The following is a 12333-nucleotide window of genomic DNA, read 5'->3' as shown; positions in this document are numbered from 1 at the left end:
ACCCCTAGGCTGTGGCACACTGGCCTCTGTCCCATCTATATTAGCTCCCTATCCCCTTGCACCCTAGGCTGTGGCATACTGGCCTCTGTCCCATCTATATTAGCTCCTCATCCCCTTGTACCCCTAGACTGTGCCACACTGGCATCTGTCCCACCTATACTAGCTGCTCATCCCCTTGTACCCCTAGGCTGTGGCACCCTGGCCTCTGTCCCACCTATATTTGCTCCTATCCCCTTGCACCCCTAGGCTGTGGCATACTGGCCTCTGTCCCATCTATATTAGCTCCTCATCCCCTTGTACCCCTAGACTGTGCCACACTGGCATCTGTCCCACCTATACTAGCTCCTCATCCCCTTGTACCCCTAGGCTGTGGCACACTGGCCTCTGTCCCATCTATATTAGCTCCCTATCCCCTTGCACCCTAGGCTGTGGCATACTGGCCTCTGTCCCATCTATATTAGCTCCTCATCCCCTTGTACCCCTAGACTGTGCCACACTGGCATCTGTCCCACCTATACTAGCTCCTCATCCCCTTGTACCCCTAGGCTGTAGCACACTGGCCTCTGTCCCACCTATATTAGCTCCTCATCTCCTTGCACCCCTAGGCTGAGGCACACTGGCCTCTGCCCCACCTATATTAGCTCCTCATACCCTTGTACCCCTAGGCTGTGCCACACTGGCCTTTGTCCCATCTATATTAGCTCCTCATTCCCTTGTACCCCTAGGCTGTGGCACACTGGCCTCTGTCCCACCTATATTAGCTCTTCATCCCCTTGCACCCCTAGGCTGTGCCATACTGGCCTCTGGCCCATCTATATTAGTGCCTCATACCCTTGTACCCCTAGGCTGTGCACACTGGCCTCTGTCCCATCTATACTAGCTCCTAATCCCCTCGTACCCCTAGGCTGTGCCACACTGGCCTCTGTCCCATCTATATTAGCTCCTCATCCCCCTGTACCCCTAGGCTGTGGCACACTGGCCTCTGTCCCACCTATACTTGCTACCTATCCCCTTGCACCCCTAGGCTGTGGCATACTGGCCTCTGTCCCTTCTATATTAGCTCCTCATCCCCTTGTACCCCTAGGCTGTGGCATACTGGCCTCTGTCATATCTATATTAGCTCCTCATCCCCTTGTACCCATAGGCTGTAGCACACTGGCCTCTGTCCCACCTATATTAGCTCCTCATCCCCTTGTACCCCTAGGCTGTGGCACACTGGCCTCTGTCCCACCTATACTTGCTACCTATCCCCTTGCACCCCTAGGCTGTGGCATACTGGCCTCTGTCCCATCTGTATTAGCTCCTCATCCCCTTGTACCCCTAGGCTGTGGCACACTGGCCTCTGGTCCATCTATATTAGCTCCTCATCCCCTTGTAGCCCTAGGCTGTGGCACACTGGCCTCTGGTCCATCTATATCAGCTCCTCATCCCCTTGTACCCCTAGGCTGTGGCACACTGGCCTCTGTCCCACCTATACCAGCACCCTATCCCATTGTACCCCTAGGCAGTGGCACAATGGCCTCTGTCCACCTATATTAGCTCCTCATCCCCTTGTACCCCTAGGCTGTGCCACACTGGCCTCTGTCCCATCTATATTAGCTCCTCATTCTCTTGTACCCCTAGGCTGTGGCACACTGGCCTCTGTCCCACCTATATTAGCTCCTCATCCCTTTGCACCCCTAGGCTGTGCCACACTGGCCTCTGGCCCATCTATATTAGCGCCTCATACCCTTGTACCCCTAGGCTGTGCACACTGGCCTCTGTCCCATCTATACTAGCTCCTAATCCCCTCGTACCCCTAGGCTGTGCCACACTGGCCTCTGTCCCATCTATATTAGCTCCTCATCCCCTTGAACCCCTAGGCTGTGGCACACTGGCCTCTGTCCCACCTATACTTGCTACCTATCCCCTTGCACCCCTAGGCTGTGGCATACTGGCCTCTGTCCCATCTATATTAGCTCCTCATCCCCTTGTACCCCTAGGCTGTGGCACACTGGCCTCTGTCCCATCTATATTAGCTCCCTATCCCCTTGCACCCCTAGGCTGTGGCATACTGGCCTCTGTCCCATCTATATTAGCTCCTCATCCCCTTGTACCCCTAGGCTGTGCCACACTGGCATCTGTCCCACCTATACTAGCTCCTCATCCCCTTGTACCCCTAGGCTGTGGCATACTGGCCTCTGTCCACCTATATTAGCTCCTCATCCCCTTGTACCCCTAGGCTGTGCCACACTGGCCTCTGTCCCATCTATATTAGCTCCCTATCCCATTGTACCCCTAGGCAGTGGCACACTGGCCTCTGTCCACCTATATTAGCTCCTCATCCCCTTGTACCCCTAGGCTGTGCCACACTGGCCTCTGTCCCATCTATATTAGCTCCTCATTCCCTTGTACACCTAGGCTGTGGCACACTGGCCTCTGTCCCACCTATATTAACTCCTCATCCTCTTGCACCCCTAGGCTGTGCCACACTGGCCTCTGTCCCATCTATACTAGCTCCTAATCCCCTCGTACCCCTAGGCTGTGCCACACTGGCCTCTGTCCAGTCTATAGTAGCTCCTCATCCCCTTGTACCCCTAGGCTGTGGCACCCTGGCCTCTGTCCCACCTATATTTGCTCCTATCCCCTTGCACCCCTAGGCTGTGGCATACTGGCCTCTGTCCCATCTATATTAGCTCCTCATCCCCTTGTACCCCTAGGCTGTGGCACACTGGCCTCTGTCCCATCTATATTAGCTCCCTATCCCCTTGCACCCTAGGCTGTGGCATACTGGCCTCTGTCCCATCTATATTAGCTCCTCATCCCCTTGTACCCCTAGACTGTGCCACACTGGCATCTGTCCCACCTATACTAGCTGCTCATCCCCTTGTACCCCTAGGCTGTGGCATACTGGCCTCTGTCATATCTATATTAGCTCCTCATCCCCTTGTACCCCTAGGCTGTAGCACACTGGCCTCTGTCCCACCTATATTAGCTCCTCATCTCCTTGCACCCCTAGGCTGAGGCACACTGGCCTCTGCCCCACCTATATTAGCTCCTCATACCCTTGTACCCCTAGGCTGTGCCACACTGGCCTTTGTCCCATCTATATTAGCTCCTCATTCCCTTGTACCCCTAGGCTGTGGCACACTGGCCTCTGTCCCACCTATATTAGCTCTTCATCCCCTTGCACCCCTAGGCTGTGCCATACTGGCCTCTGGCCCATCTATATTAGTGCCTCATACCCTTGTACCCCTAGGCTGTGCACACTGGCCTCTGTCCCATCTATACTAGCTCCTAATCCCCTCGTACCCCTAGGCTGTGCCACACTGGCCTCTGTCCCATCTATATTAGCTCCTCATCCCCCTGTACCCCTAGGCTGTGGCACACTGGCCTCTGTCCCACCTATACTTGCTACCTATCCCCTTGCACCCCTAGGCTGTGGCATACTGGCCTCTGTCCCTTCTATATTAGCTCCTCATCCCCTTGTACCCCTAGGCTGTGGCATACTGGCCTCTGTCATATCTATATTAGCTCCTCATCCCCTTGTACCCATAGGCTGTAGCACACTGGCCTCTGTCCCACCTATATTAGCTCCTCATCCCCTTGTACCCCTAGGCTGTGGCACACTGGCCTCTGTCCCACCTATATTAGCTCCTCATACCCTTGTACCCCTAGGCTGTGCCACACTGGCCTTTGTCCCATCTATATTAGCTCCTCATTCCCTTGTACCCCTAGGCTGTGGCACACTGGCCTCTGTCCCGCCTATATTAGCTCCTCATCCCCTTGCACCCCTAGGCTGTGCCACACTGGCCTCTGGCCCATCTATATTAGCGCCTCATACCCTTGTACCCCTAGGCTGTGCACACTGGCCTCTGTCCCATCTATACTAGCTCCTAATCCCCTCGTACCCCCAGGCTGTGCCACACTGGCCTCTGTCCCATCTATATTAGCTCCTCATCCCCTTGTACCCCTAGGCTGTGGCACACTGGCCTCTGTCCCACCTATACTTGCTACCTATCCCCTTGCACCCCTAGGCTGTGGCATACTGGCCTCTGTCCCATCTGTATTAGCTCCTCATCCCCTTGTACCCCTAGGCTGTGGCACACTGGCCTCTGTCCCATCTATATTGGCTCCCTATCCCCTTGCACCCCTAGGCTGTGGCATACTGGCCTCTGTCTCATCTATATTAGCTCCTCATCCCCTTGTACCCCTAGGCTGTGCCACACTGGCATCTGTCCCACCTATACTAGCTCCTCATCCCCTTGTACCCCTAGGCTGTGGCATACTGGCCTCTGTCCACCTATATTAGCTCCTCATCCCCTTGTACCCCTAGGCTGTGCCACACTGGCCTCTGTCCCATCTATATTAGCTCCCTATCCCATTGTACCCCTAGGCAGTGGCACACTGGCCTCTGTCCACCTATATTAGCTCCTCATCTCCTTGTACCCCTAGGCTTTGCCACACTGGCCTCTGTCCCATCTATATTAGCTCCTCATTCCCTTGTAACCCTAGGCTGTGGCACACTGGCCTCTGTCCCACCTATATTAGCTCCTCATCCCCTTGCACCCCTAGGCTGTGCCACACTGGCCTCTGGCCCATCTATATTAGCTCCTCATACCCTTGTACCCCTAGGCTGTGCACACTGGCCTCTGTCCCATCTATACTAGCTCCTAATTCCCTCGTACCCCTAGGCTGTGCCACACTGGCCTCTGTCCAGTCTATAGTAGCTCCTCATCCCCTTGTACCCCTAGGCTGTGGCACACTGGCCTCTGTCCCACCTATACTTGCTACCTATCCCCTTGCACCCCTAGGCTGTGGCATACTGGCCTCTGTCCCATCTATATTAGCTCCTCATCCCCTTGTACCCCTAGGCTGTGGCACACTGGCCTCTGTCCCACCTATACTTGCTACCTATCCCCTTGCACCCCTAGGCTGTGGCATACTGGCCTCTGTCCCATCTATATTAGCTCCTCATCCCCTTGTACCCCTAGGCTGTGGCACACTGGCCTCTGTCCCATCTATATTAGCTCCCTATCCCCTTGCACCCCTAGGCTGTGGCATACTGGCCTCTTTCCCATATATATTAGCTCCTCATCCCCTTGTACCCCTAGGCTGTGCCACACTGGCATCTGTCCCACCTATACTAGCTCCTCCTCCACTTGTACCCCTAGACTGTGCCACACTGGCCTCTGTCCCATCTATAGTAGCTCCTCATCCCCTTGTACCCCTAGGCTGTGGCACACTAGCCTCTGTCCCACCGATACTAGCTCCCTATCCCCTTGTACCCCTAGGCTGTGGCACACTGGCCTCTGTCATATCTATATTAGCTCCTCATCCCCTTGTACCCCTAGGCTGTAGCACACTGGCCTCTGTCCCACCTATATTAGCTCCTCATCCCCTTGTACCCCTAGGCTGTGGCACACTGGCCTCTGTCCCACCTATATTAGCTCCTCATACCCTTGTACCCCTGGGCTGTGGCACACTGGCCTCTGTCCCACCTATTCTTGCTACCTATCCCCTTGCACCCCTAGGCTGTGGCATACTGGCCTCTGTCCCATCTATATTAGCTCCTCATCCCCTTGTACCCCTAGGCTGTGGCACACTGGCCTCTGTCCCATCTATATTAGCTCCCTATCCCCTTGCACCCCTAGGCTGTGGCATACTGGCCTCTGTCCCATCTATATTAGCTCCTCGTCCCCTTGCAACCCTAGGCTGTGCCACACTGGCATCTGTCCCACCTATACTAGCTCCTCCTCCCCTTGTACCCCTAGACTGTGCCACACTGGCCTCTGTCCCGTCTATAGTAGCTCCTCATCCCCTTGTACCCCTAGGCTGTGGCACACTAGCCTCTGTCCCACCCATACTAGCTCCCTATCCCCTTGTACCCCTAGGCTGTGGCACACTGGCCTCTGTCATATCTATATTAGCTCCTCATCCCCTTCTACCCCTAGGCTGTAGCACACTGGCCTCTGTCCCACCTATATTAGCTCCTCATCCCCTTGTACCCCCAGGCTGTGGCACACTGGCCTCTGTCCCACCTATATTAGCTCCTCATACCCTTGTACCCCTAGGCTGTGCCACACTGGCCTCTGTCCCATCTATATTAGCTCCTCATACCCTTGAACCCCTAGGCTGTGCCACGCTGGCCTCTGTCCCACCTATATTAGCTCCTCATCCCCTTGTACCCCTAGACTGTGCCACACTGGCCTCTGTCCCGTCTATAGTAGCTCCTCATCCCCTTGTACCCCTAGGCTGTGGCACACTAGCCTCTGTCCCACCGATACTAGCTCCCTATCCCCTTGTACCCCTAGGCTGTGGCACACTGGCCTCTGTCCCATCTATATTAGCTCCTCATCCCCTTGTACCCCTAGGCTGTGGCACACTGGCCTCTGGCCCATCAATACTAGCTCCCTATCCCCTTTACCCCTAGGCTGTGACACACTGGTCTCTGTCGCACCTATATTAGCTCCTCATCCCCTTGTACCCCTAGGCTGTGACACACTGGTCTCTGTCCCACCTATATTAGCTCCTAATCCCCTCGTACCCCTAGGCTGTGCCACACTGGCCTCTGTGCCATCTATATTAGCTCCTCATCCCCTTGTACCCCTAGGCTGTGGCACACTGGCCTCTGTCCCACCTATATTAGCTCCTCATCCCCTTGTACCCCTAGGCTGTGGCACACTGGCCTCTGTCCCACCTATACTTGCTACCTATCCCCTTGCACCCCTAGGCTGTGGCATACTGGCCTCTGTCCCATCTATATTAGCTCCTCATCCCCTTGTACCCCTAGGCTGTGGCACACTGGCCTCTGTCCCATCTATATTAGCTCCCTATCCCCTTGCACCCCTAGGCTGTGGCATACTGGCCTCTTTCCCATCTATATTAGCTCCTCATCCCCTTGTACCCCTAGGCTGTGCCACACTGGCATCTGTCCCACCTATACTAGCTCCTCCTCCCCTTGTACCCCTAGACTGTGCCACACTGGCCTCTGTCCCATCTATAGTAGCTCCTCATCCCCTTGTACCCCTAGGCTGTGGCACACTAGCCTCTGTCCCACCGATACTAGCTCCCTATCCCCTTGTACCCCTAGGCTGTGGCACACTGGCCTCTGTCATATCTATATTAGCTCCTCATCCCCTTGTACCCCTAGGCTGTAGCACACTGGCCTCTGTCCCACCTATATTAGCTCCTCATCCCCTTGTACCCCTAGGCTGTGGCACACTGGCCTCTGTCCCACCTATATTAGCTCCTCATACCCTTGTACCCCTAGGCTGTGGCACACTGGCCTCTGTCCCACCTATTCTTGCTACCTATCCCCTTGCACCCCTAGGCTGTGGCATACTGGCCTCTGTCCCATCTATATTAGCTCCTCATCCCCTTGTACCCCTAGGCTGTGGCACACTGGCCTCTGTCCCATCTATATTAGCTCCCTATCCCCTTGCACCCCTAGGCTGTGGCATACTGGCCTCTGTCCCATCTATATTAGCTCCTTATCCCCTTGTACCCCTAGGCTGTGCCACACTGGCATCTGTCCCTCCTATACTAGCTCCTCCTCCCCTTGTACCCCTAGACTGTGCCACACTGGCCTCTGTCCCGTCTATAGTAGCTCCTCATCCCCTTGTACCCCTAGGCTGTGGCACACTAGCCTCTGTCCCACCCATACTAGCTCCCTATCCCCTTGTACCCCTAGGCTGTGGCACACTGGCCTCTGTCATATCTATATTAGCTCCTCATCCCCTTCTACCCCTAGGCTGTAGCACACTGGCCTCTGTCCCATCTATATTAGCTTCTCATCCCCTTGTACCCCTAGGCTGTGGCACACTGGCCTCTGTCCCACCTATATTACCTCCTCATACCCTTGTACCCCTAGGCTGTGCCATACTGGCCTCTGTCCCATCTATATTAGCTCCTCATACCCTTGAACCCCTAGGCTGTGCCACACTGGCCTCTGTCCCGTCTATAGTAGCTCCTCATCCCCTTGTACCCCTAGGCTGTGGCCCACTAGCCTCTGTCCCACCGATACTAGCTCCCTATCCCCTTGTACCCCTAGGCTGTGGCACACTGGCCTCTGTCCCATCTATATTAGCTCCTCATCCCCTTGTACCCCTAGGCTGTGGCACACTGGCCTCTGGCCCATCAATACTAGCTCCCTATCCCCTTTACCCCTAGGCTGTGACACACTGGTCTCTGTCCCACCTACATTAGCTCCTCATCCCCTTGTACCCCTAGGCTGTGACACACTGGTCTCTGTCCCACCTATATTAGCTCCTAATAACCTCGTACCCCTAGGCTGTGCCACACTGGCCTCTGTCCCATCTATATTAGCTCCTCATCCCCTTGTACCCCTAGGCTGTGGCACACTGGCCTGTGTCCCACCTATATTAGCTCCTCATCCCCTTGTACCCCTAGGCTGTGGCACACTGGCCTCTGTCCCATCTATATTAGCTCCCTATCCCCTTGCACCCCTAGGCTGTGGCATACTGGCCTCTGTCCCATCTATATTAGCTCCTCATCCCCTTGTACCCCTAGGCTGTGCCACACTGGCATCTGTCCCACCTATACTAGCTCCTCATCCCCTTGTACCCCTAGGCTGTTGCATACTGGCCTCTGTCCACCTATATTAGCTCCTCATCCCCTTGTACCCCTAGGCTGTGCCACACTGGCCTCTGTCCCATCTATATTAGCTCCCTATCCCATTGTACCCCTAGGAAGTGGCACACTGGCCTCTGTCCACCTATATTACCTCCTCATCCCCTTGTACCCCTAGGCTGTGGCACACTGGCCTCTGTCCCACCTATATTAGCTCCTCATCCCCTTGCACCCCTAGGCTGTGCCACACTGGCCTCTGGCCTCTGGCCCATCTATATTAGCTCCTCATACCCTTGTACCCCAAGGCTGTGCACACTGGCCTCTGTCTTATCTATACTAGCTCCTAATCCCCTCGTACCCCTAGGCTGTGCCACACTGGCCTCTGTCCAGTCTATAGTAGCTCCTCATCCCCTTGTACCCCTAGGCTGTGGCACACTGGCCTCTGTCCCACCTATACTTGCTACCTATCCCCTTGCACCCCTAGGCTGTGGCATACTGGCCTCTGTCCCATCTATATTAGCTCCTCATCCCCTTGTACCCCTAGGCTGTGGCACACTGGCCTCTGTCCCATCTATATTAGCTCCCTATCCCCTTGCACCCCTAGGCTGTGGCATACTGGCCTCTGTCCCATCTATATTAGCTCCTCATCCCCTTGTACCCCTAGGCTGTGCCACACTGGCATCTGTCCCACCTATACTAGCTCCTCATCCCCTTGTACCCCTAGGCTGTAGCACACTGGCCTCTGTCCCACCTATATTAGCTCCTCATCCCCTTGCACCCCTAGGCTGAGGCACACTGGCCTCTGCCCCACCTATATTAGCTCCTCATACCCTTGTACCCCTAGGCTGTGCCACACTGGCCTTTGTCCCATCTATATTAGCTGCTCATTCCCTTGTACCCCTAGGCTGTGGCACACTGGCCTCTGTCCCACCTATATTAGCTCCTCATCCCCTTGCACCCCTAGGCTGTGGCATACTGGCCTCTGTCCCATCTATATTAGCTCCTCATCCCCTTGTACCCCTAGGCTGTGGCACACTGGCCTCTGTCCCATCTATATTAGCTCCCTTTCCCCTTGCACCCCTAGACTGTGGCATACTGGCCTCTGTCCCATCTATATTAGCTCCTCATCCCCTTGTACCCCTAGGCTGTGGCATACTGGCCTCTGTCCCATCTATAGTAGCTCCTCATCCCCTTGTACCCCTAGGCTGTGGCACACTAGCCTCTGTCCCACCGATACTAGCTCCCTATCCCCTTGTACCCCTAGGCTGTGGCACACTGGCCTCTGTCATATCTATATTAGCTCCTCATCCCCTTGTACCCCTAGGCTGTAGCACACTGGCCTCTGTCCCACCTATATTAGCTCCTCATCCCCTTGTATCCCTAGGCTGTGGCACACTGGCCTCTGTCCCACCTATATTAGCTCCTCATACCCTTGTACCCCTAGGCTGTGCCACGCTGGCCTCTGTCCCACCTATATTAGCTCCTCATCCCCTTGTACCCCTAGACTGTGCCACACTGGCCTCTGTCCCGTCTATAGTAGCTCCTCATCCCCTTGTACCCCTAGGCTGTGGCACACTAGCCTCTGTCCCACCGATACTAGCTCCCTATCCCCTTGTACCCCTAGGCTGTGGCACACTGGCCTCTGTCCCATCTATATTAGCTCCTCATCCCCTTGTACCCCTAGGCTGTGGCACACTGGCCTCTGGCCCATCAATACTAGCTCCCTATCCCCTTTACCCCTAGGCTGTGCCACACTGGCCTCTGGCCCATCTATATTAGCTCCTCATACCCTTGTACCCCAAGGCTGTGCACACTGGCCTCTGTCCCATCTATACTAGCTCCTAATCCCCTCGTACCCCTAGGCTGTGCCACACTGGCCTCTGTCCAGTCTATAGTAGCTCCTCATCCCCTTGTACCCCTAGGCTGTGGCACACTGGCCTCTGTCCCACCTATACTTGCTACCTATCCCCTTGCACCCCTAGGCTGTGGCATACTGGCCTCTGTCCCATCTATATTAGCTCCCTATCCCCTTGCACCCCTAGGCTGTGGCATACTGGCCTCTGTCCCATCTATATTAGCTCCTCATCCCCTTGTACCCCTAGGCTGTGCCACACTGGCATCTGTCCCACCTATACTAGCTCCTCATCCCCTTGTACCCCTAGGCTGTGGCATACTGGCCTCTCACATATCTATATTAGCTCCTCATCCCCTTGTACCCCTAGGCTGACGCACACTGACCTCTGTCCCACCTATATTAGCTCCTCATACCCTTGTACCCCTAGGCTGTGCCACACTGGCGTCTGTCCCATCTATATCAGCTCCTCATACCCTTGTACCTCTAGGCTGTGCCACGCTGGCCTCTGTCCCACCTATATTAGCTCCTCATCCCCTTGTATCCCTAGGCTGTGCCACACTGGCCTCTGTCCCGTCTATAGTAGCTCCTCATCCCCTTGTACCCCTAGGCTGTGGCACACTGGCCTCTGTCCCATCTATACTAGCTCCTAATCCCCTTGTACCCCTAGGCTGTGGCACACTAGCCTCTGTCCCACCGATACTAGCTCCCTATCCCCTTGTACCCCTAGGCTGTGGCACACTGGCCTCTGTCCCATCTATATTAGCTCCTCATCCCCTTCTACCCCTAGGCTGTGGCACACTGGCCTCTGTCCCACCTATATTAGCTCCCTATCCCCTTGTACCCCTAGGCTGTGACACACTGGTCTCTGTCCCGCCTATATTAGCTCCTCATCCCCTTGTACCCCTAGGCTGTGACACACTGGTCTCTGTCCCACCTATATTAGCTCCTCATCCCCTTGTACCCCTAGGCTGTGACACACTGGTCTCTGTCCCACCTATATTGGCTCCTCACCCCCCTGTACCCCTAGGCTGTGGCACACTGGCCTCTGTCCCATCTATATTAGCTCCTCATCCCCTTGTACCCCTAGGCTGTGGCACACTGGCCTCTGGCCCATCAATACTAGCTCCCTATCACTTCGTACCCCTAGGCTGTGGCACACTGGCCTCTGTCCCACCTATATTAGCTCCTCATCCCCTTGTACCCCTAGGCTGTGACACACTGGTCTATGTCCCACCTATATTAGCTCCTCATCCCCTTGTACCCCTAGGCTGTGACACACTGGTCTCTGTCCCACCTATATTAGCTCCTCATCTCCTTGTACCCCTAGGCTGTGGCTCACTGGCCTCTGTCCCACCTATATTAGCTCCTCGTCCCCTTGTACCCCTAGGCTGTGCCACACTGGCCTCTGGCCCATCTATATTAGCTCCTCATCCCCTTGTACCCCTAGGCTTTGACACACTGGTCTCTGTCTTACCTATATTAGCTCCTCATCCCCTTGTACCCCTAGGCTGTGAAACACTGGCCTCTGGCCCACCTATACTAGCTCCTCATCCCCTTGTACCCCTAGGCTGTGCCACACTGGCCTCTGGCCCACCTATACTAGCTCCTCATCCCCTTGTACCCCTAGGCTGTGGCACACTGGCCTCTGTCCCACCTATACTAGCTCCTCATCCCCTTGTACCCCTAGGCTGTGACACACTGGTCTCTGTCTCACCTATATTAGCTCCTCATCCCCTTGTACCCCTAGGCTGTGAAACACTGGTCTCTGTCCCACCTATATTAGCTCCTCATCTCCTTGTACCCCTAGGCTGTGGCACACTGGCCTCTGTCCCACCTATATTAGCTCCTCATCCCCTTGTACCCCTAGGCTGTGCCACACTGGCCTCTGGCCCATCTATATTAGCTCC

General features: G+C 55.3%; 1 protein-coding gene across 1 annotated transcript in view; it reads left to right on the top strand.

Moving 5' to 3' along the window:
* Positions 1-12333, top strand: part of LOC146788701 (fatty acyl-CoA hydrolase precursor, medium chain-like) — a 328083-nt gene that overhangs the window by 232243 nt on the left and 83507 nt on the right. The window lies entirely within an intron of this gene.

The sequence above is a fragment of the Triturus cristatus genome, chromosome 10 (assembly GCF_964204655.1).
Source record: "Triturus cristatus chromosome 10, aTriCri1.1, whole genome shotgun sequence".
NCBI lineage: Eukaryota > Metazoa > Chordata > Amphibia > Caudata > Salamandridae > Triturus > Triturus cristatus.
The sequence above is the reverse complement of the archived record's forward strand: the minus strand, read 5'-3'. Positions and strand labels throughout refer to the sequence as shown.